Source organism: Oncorhynchus nerka, linkage group LG4, assembly GCF_034236695.1.
Source record: "Oncorhynchus nerka isolate Pitt River linkage group LG4, Oner_Uvic_2.0, whole genome shotgun sequence".
In the NCBI taxonomy this organism is placed as follows: domain Eukaryota; kingdom Metazoa; phylum Chordata; class Actinopteri; order Salmoniformes; family Salmonidae; genus Oncorhynchus; species Oncorhynchus nerka.
The window spans coordinates 32,145,849-32,162,619 of record NC_088399.1 but is presented as its reverse complement, the minus strand read 5'-3'; the positions used below and the strand labels follow the sequence as shown (position 1 = coordinate 32,162,619).

The 16,771-nt window shown below is 43.1% G+C and overlaps 1 protein-coding gene and 1 long non-coding RNA gene across 2 annotated transcripts in view; both read right to left on the bottom strand.

Moving 5' to 3' along the window:
• ank1b (ankyrin 1, erythrocytic b) overlaps positions 1–16,771 on the bottom strand; it is an 87,859-nt gene that overhangs the window by 58,386 nt on the left and 12,702 nt on the right.
• Positions 1–16,771, bottom strand: part of LOC115122181 (uncharacterized) — a 29,254-nt gene that overhangs the window by 4,476 nt on the left and 8,007 nt on the right. The gene's annotated exons all lie outside the window — the stretch shown is intronic.

Sequence of the window (16,771 nt, the reverse complement as noted above, 5' to 3'; positions counted from 1 at the left end):
CAAGGGCAAGGTATATCCTTAAATACATTACTATCATGGCTTGTCTCTCTGAAACAAACTAGAGGACAGCCAGGGCCAATTTTTACATCCCTTACATCAATGAAATTGGGTTATAATAAGGTTTATTTTCCATCATTGGGAGTGGGAATAACTCCACTCACTTATTTCTGACAGTTTGAGCTGGTGAGGGGGGCGGTAACAGGACTTTGCCTGACATGCCATCAATAATGAAGAGGTCATGGTAACATATGAGCCCTCCTTTCTCTCTCCTGTCCTACCGAGTCTGTTCCCTTCATACACACTGACACACACTCACACATACTCACGTCTGCAGCTGTTCTGCGCCGTCTCCCCCCAGACGATTCTGTCACACTCCTCTTTTGAGAGGTGTGAGGTCATCATCTCTCCATAAACCTCTGCTCTATGTGACTGTAGATTCATCATCTGTTCATGTGCAGGTGACCTCAGTCCGGGGCCAAGGCCAGGTACTGTCTCAACCTGATCACTGTTACAGCACAGCTCTGACAAGGTTTTCCATTAGCCGGCAATTGCATTTTGGCCGCAATAAAATAGAAATACCAGTCGATGTAAATACATTTGACCATTCATGCTTATCGGTCTATAGGTACATTTTCATAATATAGTGGAATTAAATTGGTGTGTGTGTGTGTTTTCATGAATCATCACACATACAGAGCCGATTTGGAGCCGGATTTCACCTGCTGCTCCTCAGCTGATTGCTGCTGGACTAAAACATACTTTTATAAGCCCATTCATTGAGCAACAATTATTTATGCAAATTGTATGTTAAAAACAGTTTAGTGCACAATAAAAAAATAGCCATTACCTTTATTTCTCAAGCGGTAATTAAAGCGCGCCTTCATTCCCCATTCAAGTGCAGGCCTACAGGCTATCAGCGTGTCACCACCGCTTCACAATGTGAGCTGGAGGCAGTCTGCATTTTTGAATATATATACAGTGCATTCAGAAAGTATTCAGACCCCTCAACTTTTTCCACATTTTGTTCCATTACAGCCTTATTCTAAAATGTATTTTTTTTAAATCCTCATCAATCTACACACAACACCCCAACATGCTCTTCAGAGGGTGGTGCGGTCTGCCCAACGCAATACCGGGTGCAAACTTCCCGCCCTAATGGACACCTAAAGCCCCCGATGCCACAGGAAGGCCAAAAACATCATGAAGGACATCAACCACCCGAGCCACTGCCTGCCCTCCAGGACACCTAAAGCCCCCGATGCCACAGGAAGGCCAAAAAGATCATAAAGGACATCAACCACCCGAGCCACTGCCTGCCCTCCAGGACACCTAAAGCCCCCGATGCCACAGGAAGGCCAAAAACATCATGAAGGACATCAACCACCCGAGCCACTGCCTGCCCTCCAGGACACCTAAAGCCCCCGATGCCACAGGAAGGCCAAAAAGATCATAAAGGACATCAACCACCCAAGCCACTGCCTGCCCTCCAGGACACCTATAGCCCCCGATGTCACAGGAAGGCCAAAAAGATCATGAAGGACATCAACCACCCGAGCCACTGCCTGCCCTCCAGGACACCTATAGCAACCGATGCCACAGGAAGGCCAAAAAGATCATGAAGGACATCAACCACCCGAGCCACTGCCTGTTCACCCTGCTATCATCCAGAAGGCGAGGTCAGTACAGGTACATCAAAGCTGGGAACGAGAGACTGAAAAACAGCTTCTATCTCAAGGCCATCAGACTGCTAAACAGCCATCACTAGCACATCACAGGCGGCTTATAAATGGATCAGTAGCCACTTGAATAATGTTTCCTTATCTAGCGTTAGTCATCTCATATGTATAAACTGCACTCCACACTATTCTACGGTATCTTCGTCACTTTTAAATTGTGTCTACATATTGCATCACCCATCTCATATGTATATACTGTATTCTATACTATGCCACTGTCCAATGCTGCTCTGACATACAGCATGTACAGTTGAAGTCGGAAGTTTACATACACTTAGGTTGGAGTCATAAAAACAACTTGTTTTTCAACTACTCCACAAATTTCTTGTTAACAAACTATAGTTTTAGCAAGTCGGTTAGGACATCTACTTTGTGCATGACACAAGTCATTTTTCCAACAATTGTTTTCAGACAGATGATTTCACTTATAATTCACTGTATCACAATTCCAGTGGGTCAGAAGTTAACATACACTAAGTTGACTGTGCATTTAAACAGTTTGTAAAATTCCAGAAAATGTGGTAATTGATCTTCCTTGAGATGTTTCTACAATGTGATTGGAGTCCACCTGTTGTAAATGAAATTGATTGGACATGATTTGGAAAGGCACACACCTGTCTACATAAGATCCACAGTTGACAGTGCATGTCATAGCAAAAACCATGCCATGAGGTTGAAGGAATTGTCCGTAGATCTCCGAGACAAGTGTCGAGGCACAGATATGGGGAAGGGTACCAAAACATTTCTGCAGCATTGAAGGTCCCCAAGAACACAGTGGCCTCCATAATTCTTAAATGGAAGACGTTTGGAACCACCAAGACTCTTTGAAACCACCAAGAATTTTGCCACCTGGCCAAACTGAGCAATCTGGGGAGAAGGACCTTGGTTAGGGAGGTGACAAGAACCCGATGGTCACTCTGACAGAGCTCCAGACTTCCTCTGTGGAGATGGGAGAACCTTCCAGAAGGACAGCCATCTCTGCAGCACTCTACCAATCAGGCCTTTATGATAGAGTGGCCAGACGGAAGCCACTCCTCAGTAAAAGGCACATGACAGCCCCCTTGAAGTTTGTCAAAAGGTACCTAAAGGAAAACAATGAACACTATGGTCCTCAGATCCTCAAGGCACTACAGAGGGTAGTGAGTACGGCACAGTACATCAAGCTTCCTGCCATCCAGAACCTCTATACCAGGCAGTGTCAGAGGAAGGCCCTAAAAACTACCAAAGACTCCAGCTACCCTAGTCATAGACTGTTCTCTCTGCTACCGCACAGCAAGCGGTACCGGAGCGCCAAGTCTAGGTCCAAAACTCTCTGTTTATTAACTATGCATAGTCAAAATACCTCTACCTACATGTACATATTACCTCAATTACCTCGACTAACCTGTGCCCCTGCACATTGACTCTGTACCGGTACCCCCAGTATATAACTCGTTACTGTTATTTTACTGTCGGTCTTTAATTATTATTATTTAATTGTTTTATGTAAATACTTTAACACTTATTTTTCTTAAAAATGCATTGTTAGGGTTGTAGGGGTTGTAACTAAGCATTGCACTGTAAGGTCTACACCTGTTGTTATCAAGCTACAACATGGCAGTGACCTACAACATGATTGTTATCAAGCTACAACATGGTTGTTCCGAAGCTACAACATGGTTGTTATCAAGCTACAACATGGTTGTTATCAAGCTACAACATGGTTGTTATCAAGCTACAACATGGTTGTTATCAAGCTACAACATGGTTGTTATCAAGCTACAACATGGTAGTGACCTACAGCATGGTTGTTATCAAGCTACAACATGGTAGTGACCTACAGCATGGTTGTTATCAAGCTACAACATGGCAGTGACCTACAGCATGGTTGTTATCAAGCTACAACATGGCAGTGACCTACAGCATGGTTGTTATCAAGCTACAACATGGCAGTGACCTACAGCATGGTTGTTATCAAGCTACAACATGGCAGTGACCTACAGCATGGTTGTTATCAAGCTACAACATGGCAGTGACCTACAGCATGGTTGTTATCAAGCTACAACATGGCAGTGACCTACAGCATGGTTGTTATCAAGCTACAACATGGTAGTGACCTACAGCATGGTTGTTATCAAGCTACAACATGGTTGTTATCAAGCTACAACATGGCAGTGACCTACAACATGGTTGTTATCAAGCTACAACATGGCAGTGACCTACAACATGGTTGTTATCAAGCTACAACATGGCAGTGACCTACAACATGGTTGTTATCAAGCTACAACATGGCAGTGACCTACAACATGGTTGTTATCAAGCTACAACATGGCAGTGACCTACAACATGGTTGTTATCAAGCTACAACATGGCAGTGACCTTCAACATGGTTGTTATCAAGCTACAACATGGCAGTGACCTACAACATGGTTGTTATCAAGCTACAACATGGCAGTGACCTACAACATGGTTGTTATCAAGCTACAACATGGCAGTGACCTACAACATGGTTGTTATCAAGCTACAACATGGTTGTTATCAAGCTACAACATGGCAGTGACCTACAACATGGTTGTTATCAAGCTACAACATGGCTGTTATCAAGCTACAACATGGTTGTTATCAAGCTACAACATGGCAGTGACCTACAACATGGTTGTTATCAAGCTACAACATGGTTGTTATCAAGCTACAACATGGCAGTGACCTACAACATGGTTGTTATCAAGCTACAACATGGTTGTTATCAAGCTACAACATGGCAGTGACCTACAACATGGTTGTTATCAAGCTACAACATGGCAGTGACCTACAACATGGTTGTTATCAAGCTACAACATGGCAGTGACCTTCAACATGGTTGTTATCAAGCTAAAACATGGCAGTGACCTTCAACATGGTCATAGCGGTAAGTTGCCATAGTGTTAGAGGCCAGAGGAGAAAGATAGTCAATCTTTATTACTGTATAGCAGTAAAAAGGTCAGTTGTAAGACATGAAGTTGAAGAGTCATCCTGGTACTCTATAATGAAAACTCAGAACAGGAAGTCAACTTGGCAGAAAAAATACTTCAGGGTGATATTTGGGGACACATTTTCTACACCAAATATTGCGATATCCGATATAATTGTTTTGCGCCATTAATGACAAAATGTTTTTTTTGTTGCTTATTTACAAAATTAGAGTCACATTCTCATTAAATAATCTTTGTGTGCCGAAAAATGTATCTTAGTTCATTCATTTAGACTTAATTTGACATATAGATACAGCTTAACTGATACAACTGCACAGTTTTGATTTGTAATGTTCAAATAGAGCATAGTCTTGAACACCACAAAATATCTTCTTGCACGTCACAATATATCGTCAATGTCAAAAATTCACAATATTCTATTTATTCATCTATCGTCCCAACCCTAGTATTGGATGACTTTGGTAAGGTCATTGTGGGATGTAACATGTCACTGTGGCTTCTTGTAGAAAGAGGCAGAAGAGGGGCACGCGCTCCTGTCCTGGTCTGTATTGACATTGATTGACTGACTACCAAATTATCCCTGTCACATCTCTGTCATCGTAGAGTGCTCTAAAGCTGACACAGACACACACATACCCACAAAATACCCACACAAGCACACACACATGCATCCACATACATGTACGTACACATGCACACACACACATTATTCAAAGACGGACACAACAAACCCTTCTATTCGAGCAGGCACACGTAAAGTATCATACAGTCAGCACACACTACACTACATCAACCTAGCCCTGCTGCCAATAGCCACTCCCAGGACATGTGTTCTTCACTTCTAATCACACACATGCACACGTCATCCCACCACCCACATAACACATAGGCTACAATACGCACACCATGCTACACATACAGTGCATTCTGAAAGTATTCAGATCCCTTATTCTAAAATAGATTGTGGATCTGCAGCCTCAAGTCTTCTTGGGTATGATGCTACAAGCTTGGCACACCTGTATTTGGGGAGTTTCTCCCATTCTTCTCTGCAGATCCTCTCAGCTCTGTCAGGTTGGATGGGGAGCATTGTGGCACAGCTATTTTCAGGTCTCTCCAGAGATGTTCGATCGGGTTCAAGTCCGGGTTCTGGCTGGGACACTCAAGGACATTCAGAGACTTGTCCTGAAGCCACTCCTGCATTGTTTTGGCTGTGTGCTTAGGGTCGTTGTATTGTTGGAAAGTGAACCTTTGCCCCAGTTTGAGGTCCTGAGAGCTCTGGAGCAAGTGTTCATCAAGGATCTCTCTGTAGTTTGCTCTGTTAATCTTTCGCTAGATCTGACTAGTCTCCCAGTCACTGTCGCTGAAAAGCATCTTCACAGGATGATGCTGCCACCACGATGCTTCACCGTAGGGATGGTGCCACCACCATGCTTCACCGTAGGGATGCTGCCACCACCATGCTTCACCGTAGGGATGGTGCCACCACCATGCTTCACCGTAGGGATGCTGCCACCACCATGCTTCACCGTAGGGATGGTGCCAGGTTTCCTCCAGACGTGACGCTTGGCGTTCAGCCTAAAGAGTTCAAATCTTGGTTTTAACAGACCAGATAATCTTGATTCTCATGGTCTGAGAGAACTTAAGGTGTGTAATAGAAAAATGAAGTATTTACCTGATTTATTTGATATTAATGGTTAACAACAAATATTTAACTAATAGTAAGATATTTATGTTCTGCTAATGCTGTGTCTTTATGGTCTCCATGGTCTCTTCCTGCAGTTAGTCTCAGCTTATGGTCAAGGAAATGGGTTTTGCTAGTGATAGCTTGAGCTGACAATGACTTGGTGGGAAAAAAACTAATGCTGGCATTCCTTAGACAAGATGTGGTGTGTGTGACCAAGATAGAGATAGCCTGGAACAGTTTAGAACAATCCCTTATTGTCCTAATCAACCTAGCATCTGGAAAACTATGCCGGGGTCAGGTTAAAATGGTACCGGGTTTAGATGACCACAGGATGAACCCAGAGCGGCGTATGATGCCCCTTGGCCTGCATGGGAGGGGAGGAACCAGCCATGACCAAGCATTCTTAGTGTCAGCTATATAAAGAACTCTGCATTTCTGTAAATGTCTCTCTCAGTTTGGTTTTCCACGACAGGTGTCTTTTGGCAAACTCCAAGCGGGCGGTCATGTGTCTTTTGTGGCTTCCGTCTGGCCAATCTACCATAAAGGCCTGATTGGTGGAGTGCTACAGAGATGGTTGTCCTTCTGGAAGGTTCTCCCATCTCCACAGAGGAACTTTGGAACTCAGTCAGAGTGACCATCGGGTTCTTGTTCACCTCATTTACATTTACATTTAAGTCATTTAGCAGACGCTCTTATCCAGAGCGACTTACAAATTGGTGCGTTCACCTTAAGACATCCAGTGGAACAGCCACTTTACAATAGTGCATCTAAATCTTTTAAGGGGGGTGAGAAGGATTACTTTATCCTATCCTAGGTATTCCTGAAAGAGGTGGGGTTTCAGGTGTCTCCGGAAGGTGGTGATTGACTCCGTTGTCCTGGCGTCGTGAGGGAGTTTGTTCCACCATTGGGGGGCCAGAGCAGCGAACAGTTTTGACTGGGCTGCGCGGGAACTGTACTTCCTCAGTGGTAGGGAGGCGAGCAGGCCAGAGGTGGATGAACGCAGTGCCCTTGTTTGGGTGTAGGGCCTGATCAGAGCCTGGAGGTACTGAGGTGCCGTTCCCCTCACAGCTCCGTAGGCAAGCACCATGGTCTTGTAGCGGATGCGAGCTTCAACTGGAAGCCAGTGGAGAGAGCGGAGGAGCGGGGTGACGTGAGAGAACTTGGGAAGGTTGAACACCAGACGGGCTGCGGCGTTCTGGATGAGTTGTAGGGGTTTAATGGCACAGGCAGGGAGCCCAGCCAACAGCGAGTTGCAGTAATCCAGACGGGAGATGACCTCCCTGACCAAGGCCCTTCTCGCCGATTGCTCAGTTTGGCCGGACGGCCAGCTCTAGGAAGAGTGTTGGTAGTTCTGAACTTTTTCCATTTAAGAATGATGGAGGCCGCTATGTTCTTGGGAACCTTCAATGCTGCATAAATGTTTTGGTACCCTTCCCCAGATCTGTGCCCGACACAATCCTGTCTCGGAGCTCTACGGACAATTCCTTCGACCTCATGGCTTGGTTTTTGCTCTGACATGCACTGTCAACTGTGGGACCTTATATAAATAATCAATTGAATTTACCACAGGTGGACTCCAATGAAGTTGTAGGAACATCTCAAGGATGATCAAAGGGTCTGAATACTTATGTAAAAATGTGCAAACTTAAAAATGATTATGCATAATTGTCCTTATGGGGTATTGTGTGTAGATTGATGATCATTATTTTTATTTAATCCATTTCAGAATAAGGCTGTAACGTAACAAAATGTGAAAAAAGGGAAGGGGTCTGAATACTTTCTGAATGCACCATATATTGCACACAAGCATGAATAGTTCACAAACTAAGTACACACTACCCATCATCCCTTCCTCCACACACACACAGTCTGACTAGCCCCCTCCCACACCCCCATCTCCCAGCAGCCCGCCCTTGCAGCATGTCCCAGGATGAGGAATTGCCTTGTTAGTGCATTCACAAACGAGGTGGAAGGAGGGATCACAGTGAGGAGTGATGGATGGAGCACAAATAGGGGCAAGATGTGAGGAGCGAGGGAGTGTGGAAGAGACAGAGGGGAGGAAAAGGAGTGCAGGGCAAGGATTTGTCCAACCAGTTGGGTATAGAGAGAAGCACAGTGTGATATTAAAGAGAGGAGTAAGAGCCAGGGGTGGAATGAGAAGAGAGGGAGAGAGGGAAAGAGGTAGAAGACAGATACGTGTAATGAATACCCTGTGTTATGGCTGTGTACGGGAGGCGAAGTCAGGTGCAGGAGAGCAGAGTAGATTTAACAGGCGCACTTATATTCCGGTCAAGAAATAGACAGAAAATGACATCAAAGAAAACACGGAACATGAACAAAAGTATAGAGTGTGAACATCTCACATAACAATAAACAATTACACACAAAGACATGGAGGGGAACAGAGGACTAAATACATGCAGTGTGATTAGATAATGAAAACCAGGTGTGTATGGAAAAAAGACAAAACAAATAGAAATATGAAAAAATGGAGCGGCGATGGCTAGAAAGCCGGTGACGTCGATCGCCAAACACCGCCCGAACAAGGAGAGGAGCCGACTTCGGTGGAAGTCGTGACACCCTGCAAAGTGAATATTCACTCACTGAGACCAAGGCTCTGCAATCTTTGATCACATATGACAGCTAGAGACAGGAGCACTCCTGGGAACAGGCTTGGTATCAGTATTGATAAACAGGATATAAACTAAACTTATTTGGCTATCTCCTGATATACCTGACTAATATTGAAAACTCAAACAGGTACATATTGAAGATGTGTATGCTCATCCCCAGAATATTTCACGTGTCTCTTTTCAAAGGATGGAGATAAGAATATTAACAACTTTATAGTTAAGAACACTAGAACAACATGAAAATGAAACAGATTCTACAAGAACCAATATCACTCCCTAAAAACACACCCCTATGGAACAATCCTTGGATAGCTTTTCATAATTCACCGATACCTTTGGCTCACATGGAAAACTAAAGGCATAGAAACTGTAAATGATGTGGTAATAGGAAATACATTTTTTTCCATGACAGAATTAAAAAGACATTTGGACTGCTCAATGTAGACATTTTCAAATATATGCAACTTAAAAGTTGTATATCACCAAATTTCCACCTGAAAGGTTTTGGACATCACAGCAATGTTGAGGGAATCCTATTTGAGTCAGAAACAGATACTCATATGATAAGTAAGATGTACAAAACCTTGCAGAGAGGCTATCCAGCTAACAATCTCTTAAAAAATATATACACTGTTGGAATGAAGAATGAAATAAAACAGATATTGGCTCAAGATGGAGGGAATGTTGGAACATATTGAACTAAGTTATAGTAAACGAAAATGTACACTTAATCCAGTATAAAGTAATGTATACAATGCATTATACATGACACAAAATTAAAAAATTCTACAGCACAACGGCAGAGTCATGTCTTAAGTGTAAATCTAACAAGGACTCAATAATTCATGCCTTCTGGGAGTGCTATAAAATCCAAAGGTTATGGGCAGAGTTAAAAAGATGGCCGTCAGAAATTTTACAAAGTAAATGTATTTTTAATCTGTCTATCTGCATATTTCAAGACATGGCATGTGGAAGTGAGATACCCAATGGGTTGGACAATATTATTATTTTTTAATTATATTGAAGAAGCTATTACTTACATACTGGAAGTCAAAAGATACCCCAATGTAAAGAGAATGGAAGAATCAAAATGCTTAATGATTTAAATATTGAAAAAAATCTGGCTAGACAGAAACAACATAACACAATTTAAAGTCATATGAGGCAGAGTCTTACAAGCATTGAAAACAACATTGGGTGTGGATATGGTGGTAACGTGGGCCTGAGCAAGTGGGATATTATTCATGTTTGTGGAAATGTATGTACGTAAATGCTAAGTTGTCTATTGTTTTTGTCTATTGTATGTATCTTTATGTTTATTGTAAAAAGAAAAAACATTTAAAAAAGGACAATATTTCAAAAAAGGAATAGGCATGTGGTTTGTGTGCATGTACTTGTGTGCTGTGTGCAGCTGACCCCACTACGTCTGTCTGTGTTTGTGACAGCAGGTCATCACTAATCACTCAGTGGGTGTTGTCTTACGACTCAGGGCCATGCTGAGAGAGGGGAGGTGAGGGGAGTGGAGGGGGGACACGAGGAGGTTGCAAGGTGGGGCAGAGGACAAGATCAGTGCATCAAGCCACCCCCACACGCATAGTCTGCAACCCCTCCCAAAGGAGACTACAATAGCATACAAACCAGTAAGTAAACTATACGTCACTTCACTTTCCTCATAGAATTATGTCATATCTACAGCCCAAATCCCTCTTGCTCTATGGGACTCCAGCAGACTTTTAATATGATTATGACCACTCCATGTGACCGTCGATAGCTGTTCTGAATCAGCATTATCCTCAGGTCCCATTCATCAGATAGGGTCAACGATAAGCCTTAAGGTCCAAGGGGTTAACACATTCTGCCTTGTTTTCTAAACTGATGCCTAGGGCTGGGGCTATTTTCTAGAAACGTGATCTAGCAGCAGTGAGGCAGAGTGGAATACTAAATAAGGTTCTGATCTAAATTCATTAAACTAGTGTTTAAAGCAGCCAAACACCCCCAGGCCTAACCAGATACTGGAGACAATCACAGTGACACACACATAGACACCGTGAGATTACCATAATCAGGCCAACATGTTTTATAGGGATCCACTCTCTCGCTAACACAGAATCACAGCCAAGACATTGGTAATATGTGTGCATGACAAAATCATACAGCCCATTTAACAAAAGAACAGTGGTGTGGCAACATTATTGTGACATATATCATATGATGGTGGCATGTTGACAACTCAGCACCTCCACCCTCCATGACACATGCTGTTATACATTGGATATACAAGGAGTCCTAAGAACATAGCCCAGACAGACGTGTTGACATATTATGTCCCCAAAATATAGCGTTCTCATTGAGCCCACCAAAAATAATTGAATGCATCCACATTAACCAGCTACTGATCCTGATATACAGCACAGATTTAAACTGATTTATAGGATTTCCAGACGCTTTACTTAAAAAGTGTAGAAATCATGATTTTCGCTCACTCTCACACACTGCTGGCCGGTGGGCTTTAGGACAGTCAGTCAGTGGTTAGGTGTGTAGTATGGTGGTGTTTTTCCTTCTCTGTGTTTGTTCCTCTCACCTTGCTACTCAAGGGCTGCTGTGTCGAGCCAGCATTGCACTGTCACTCTGTCACCCTGTCACTGTCCCAAACCAGCTGAGTCAGACTCCTATTACAGTATGTGTCCATCTTCAAAATGTCCATGATTCGAAATGTGTGTCCAATGTGTGAATAACATGGACATTTTGTTCGAAAGCGGGGATCTGCCAGTTGTTCGTCATAATGAATTAACTGTAAAGAGACCTAAGGTCCTTCTGGGGTCAAGCGACTGTGATGTTTACATAGAGAGATCGAGGATCTGGAGGCACTTAGCTGGTCTGTGATGCTGCCCTATGAGCTGTGTGGTGACTCTGTGTGGTGACTCTGTGTGGTGACTCTGTGTGGTGACTCTGTGTGGTGACTGTTGGTCCTCTGTGGCCTGGAACAAGGTGGCTAACACAGGTCTCATCAGTAAACAGCCAATTGAGGGAGATAAGAGAGAGGGCTAGTGCTGGGGCAGCTGGGAAAGGGGGACTGATTGGGACAGGGAGTGTGGGCCCACTGTTAGTCACACTCCATGACAGAGTCTGCCACACACATGAACAATGATTAATACACACAGAACAGAGACAAGGAGAGAGAGAGAGAGATTTAAATCATCTTTATTGGGTCTGGGAACCCACAACACAATAAAAACTCATACAAAACCATAGTTACACATCAATTAAAAACACAACACCAAATCCTCCTCCACAGTAACTAAACACAACGGACTCTGAATACCCCATATACTCATAAACAGATCAATATTGTTAACCAGTTTGTAATAGGCTGCTGTCCCCGAATAACCTGTACTTTAGCCCAAATATCAACAGTTGAGAAGAGAAAACCTCTCCCAAAGCTGAGAACGAAGAAGTGATCAGGTCAATCATCCCGACCAACCTGGGACACTGTAAAAACAGATGTTCCAGAGTTTCAGACTCAGCACAGAATGGACACCCCTCCCCAACAGTAGGATCCAGGTGTAGCAGATGCATATTGGTGGCTATGGCTCCATGTATTATCCTCCATTGGAGGTCAGCTGTCCTCTTATCAATAGGCAGTTTGTGAAAAAGAGGCTCTTCAAAAAGCCACATCCCTTGTGGCGTGCCGGCCTTACGGGACTTGACAAGAACTCTCCAAGCCTGCATAACAGACCCATAAAATGGAGTCAGGCCAGGCAAATCACCCCCTCCAGCTTTAAGAGGAAAAGGTGCTTGTCTAAGCCCAAACAACCTCTCCTCTCCTCATCAATGTATAGGCTGTGTCGACCCAGCTAGAACCGTCACTGTACAACAGTCTCTGGGCTGCTTGAAGCCGGAAGGCCATGATTCTAGAGGAAATGTCCACCAGGCCTTGCCCACCCTCGTGCAGTGGCAGGTAGAGGGCTGCAGCTTTAATCCAGTGTTGTCCAGACCAGAAGAAATTGACAAGGGTCCTCTGAAGCTCTTGTATCAGACCTTCTTTAAGAAAAAACTCAACTACTTTATTCATCCGTGATGTATAAGCAACATTCTCATATAGATAGATAGCAACAAGAAAAGGAGACGTAAAAGAAAAACCAAGATATCTAACTCTACACAACACTTGCACTCACTCACACAATTCTCAGCATGCACCTAACACTCCCAGCATGCAGAGAGAGAGAGAGAGACAGAGACAGAGAGAGGCAGTGAGGCAGGAAGAGAGGAGGGGAGAGAGAGAGGGAAATAGAGAGGAGAAGGGAGATGGTGAGGAGCTGAGAAGGTTAAAATCCCATAGTCACAGAAAAGAGGAGACGTTGACTTTGGTGAGAAGGAGGGCACATCAATGCTCACAACTTGTGACATACAACTCCTCCGTCTTCAACGGCTACCTCTGGAGATCCCTTCAATCTCCACTTAGTTAGGTAAATCTGCTTGTGTTTTTTTGCACCTTACTTGTAGAATAATCTCCCAAACTCTATTAAACTGTATGATTTGGTGCCTCTAGGATTCAGACGGCTGATTGATGACCTTTTGACGGAAGAATGTCAAGATTATTTTATAGTGCTTGTAAAATTATATTATAATCTTTGTATTGCATTAGAATGGTTGTTTTATTCGACAGAATAGAGTATTCTGTTAACTATTGTGTGTGTGTTCCACTGAGGATGGGCCTCTATGAGATAGCACTGACAGAGGAGATTTACGATGTCTTTGGGTAATAAAGCCTAAAGAGCATTCCAGATAGTAAAGGTAATGTTTTTGTGCTATACCGTACCAGGGTGAGACGGGTTCCAGTTTGGAGTAGGAGGGGGCCAAACACTGGTCTTTACAATGAGAACTGTTGACATGTCACGGTTTTCTAATGGTGAAGGAGAGTCGGACCAAACTGCAGCGTGTCGATTTCGATCCATGTTTAATAAAACAACGTAACACGAATCAAAACACAAACTCTACAAAACAATAAACGTAATGAAACCCGAAACAGCCTAAACTGGTGCAAACTAACACAGAATAAGGCCATCAAGACACTAAGGACAATCACCCACAATACAACCAAAGAATATGGCTGCCTAAATATGGTTCCCAATCAGAGACAACGATAAACACCTGCCTCTGATTGAGAACCACTTCAGACAGCCATAGACTTTCCTAGAACACCCCACTAAGCTACAATCCCACTAACATACACACCAAAACCCCAAGACAAAACACACCACAATACAAAAACTCCATGCCACACCCTGGCCTGACCCAATACATGAAGAAAAACACAAAATACTTAGACCAGGGCGTGACATGACACAGCAGTAAGTGTCTGCTATGTTTTATAGATATCTTTCATACAAATCTTAACCATTGTGAACTGTTCCTAAGATCTGTGGTTCGTCATGTAAGTTGAGAGGGGTGTATCTTGGCTATAAAAGGTCTTTGTACTTTTCTGTATTCACTTTTCAATGGTTCGTTAGAGATAGCGCATCATTGAAAGTCAAAAAGGACTATTGCAAAGCTCTTAATAAAAAATATGTAGTTTAAGTGTACAGTGCCTTGCGAAAGTATTCGGCCCCCTTGAACTTTGCGACCTTTTGCCACATTTCAGGCTTCAAACATAACGATATAAAACTGTATTTTTTTGTGAAGAATCAACAACAAGTGGGACACAATCATGAAGTGGAACGACATTTATTGGATATTTCAAACTTTTTTAACAAATCAAAAACTGAAAAATGGGGCGTGCAAAATTATTCAGCCCCCTTAAGTTAATACTTTGTAGCGCCACCTTTTCTGCGATTACAGCTGTAAGTCGCTTGGGGTATGTCTCTATCAGTTTTGCACATCGAGAGACTGACATTTTTTCCCATTCCTCCTTGCAAAACAGCTCGAGCTCAGTGAGGTTGGATGGAGAGCATTTGTGAACAGCAGTTTTCAGTTCTTTCCACAGATTCTCGATTGGATTCAGGTCTGGACTTTGACTTGGCCATTCTAACACCTGGATATGTTTATTTTTGAACCATTCCATTGTAGATTTTGCTTTATGTTTTGGATCATTGTCTTGTTGGAAGACAAATCTCCGTCCCAGTCTCAGGTCTTTTGCAGACTCCATCAGGTTTTCTTCCAGAATGGTCCTGTATTTGGCTCCATCCATCTTCCCATCAATTTTAACCATCTTCCCTGTCCCTGCTGAAGAAAAGCAGGCCCAAACCATGATGCTGCCACCACCATGTTTGACAGTGGGGATGGTGTTTTCAGGGTAATGAGCTGTGTTGCTTTTACGCCAAACATAACGTTTTGCATTGTTGTCAAAAAGTTCAATTTTGGTTTCATCTGACCAGAGCACCTTCTTCCACATGTTTGGTGTGTCTCCCAGGTGGCTTGTGGCAAACTTTAAACAACACTTTTTATGGATATCTTTAAGAAATGGCTTTCTTCTTGCCACTCTTCCATAAAGGCCAGATTTGTGCAATATACGACTGATTGTTGTCCTATGGACAGAGTCTCCCACCTCAGCTGTAGATCTCTGCAGTTCATCCAGAGTGATCATGGGCCTCTTGGCTGCATCTCTGATCAGTCTTCTCCTTGTATGAGCTGAAAGTTTAGAGGGACGGCCAGGTCTTGGTAGATTTGCAGTGGTCTGATACTCCTTCCATTTCAATATTATCGCTTGCACAGTGCTCCTTGGGATGTTTAAAGCTTGGGAAATCTTTTTGTATCCAAATCCGGCTTTAAACTTCTTCACAACAGTATCTCGGACCTGCCTGGTGTGTTCCTTGTTCTTCATGATGCTCTATGTGCTTTTAACGGACCTCTGAGACTATCACAGTGCAGGTGCATTTGTACGGAGACTTGATTACACACAGGTGGAGTGTATTTATCATCATTAGTCATTTAGGTCAACATTGGATCATTCAGAGATCCTCACTGAACTTCTGGAGAGAGTTTGCTGCACTGAAAGTAAAGCGGCTGAATAATTTTGCACGCCCAATTTTTCAGTTTTTGATTTGTTAAAAAAGGTTGAAATATCCAATAAATGTCATTCCACTTCATGATTGTGTCCCACTTGTTGTTGATTCTTCACAAAAAAAATACAGTTTTATATCTTTATGTTTGAAGCCTGAAATGTGGCAAAAGGTCGCAAAGTTCAAGGGGGCCGAATACTTTCGCAAGGCACTGTAACTCTGACTGGTGTGTAGTTTGTAACTCTCCTCATTTGGTAAAGCAGAAATATGCCATGACAAGAATGTGTTTGTTTTCTATGATTGTTTGTCGTATCTGTTTTGCTTTTCATATTGTATTGATGTGTATATTTGTTTATATTATAGGGCTCATCTGTAAAATATACCTTGGTCTCAGCATGACTCCCTGTCAAAATAAAGGTTCAATCAAATAAACACCCTGGTACCTTCCCCACTCCTTCACACGGTCTATTTCCTGACCCAACCTCTCCGACACCTCACACTACCAAGTTAAGATTTGTATTTCACCACCCCTCAATTCAACCCCCTCTAGCCGTCTGACTCCTTCATTTTCAATCTCCTCAGAGATCCAGACGCTTCTGTAGACGTGAGTCATGAAAGGATCCATCTTATTCCTTATCAACCTTACCAGACAAAACCCATCGGTCTCCTTCGCTCTGCCTCTCCCACTTTCTCTCTCCTTCTCCAGACGCTGTATCTCTCTCAGATTACAGATATGCATGGGAGATACTGAGCAATGGGGATACACTCA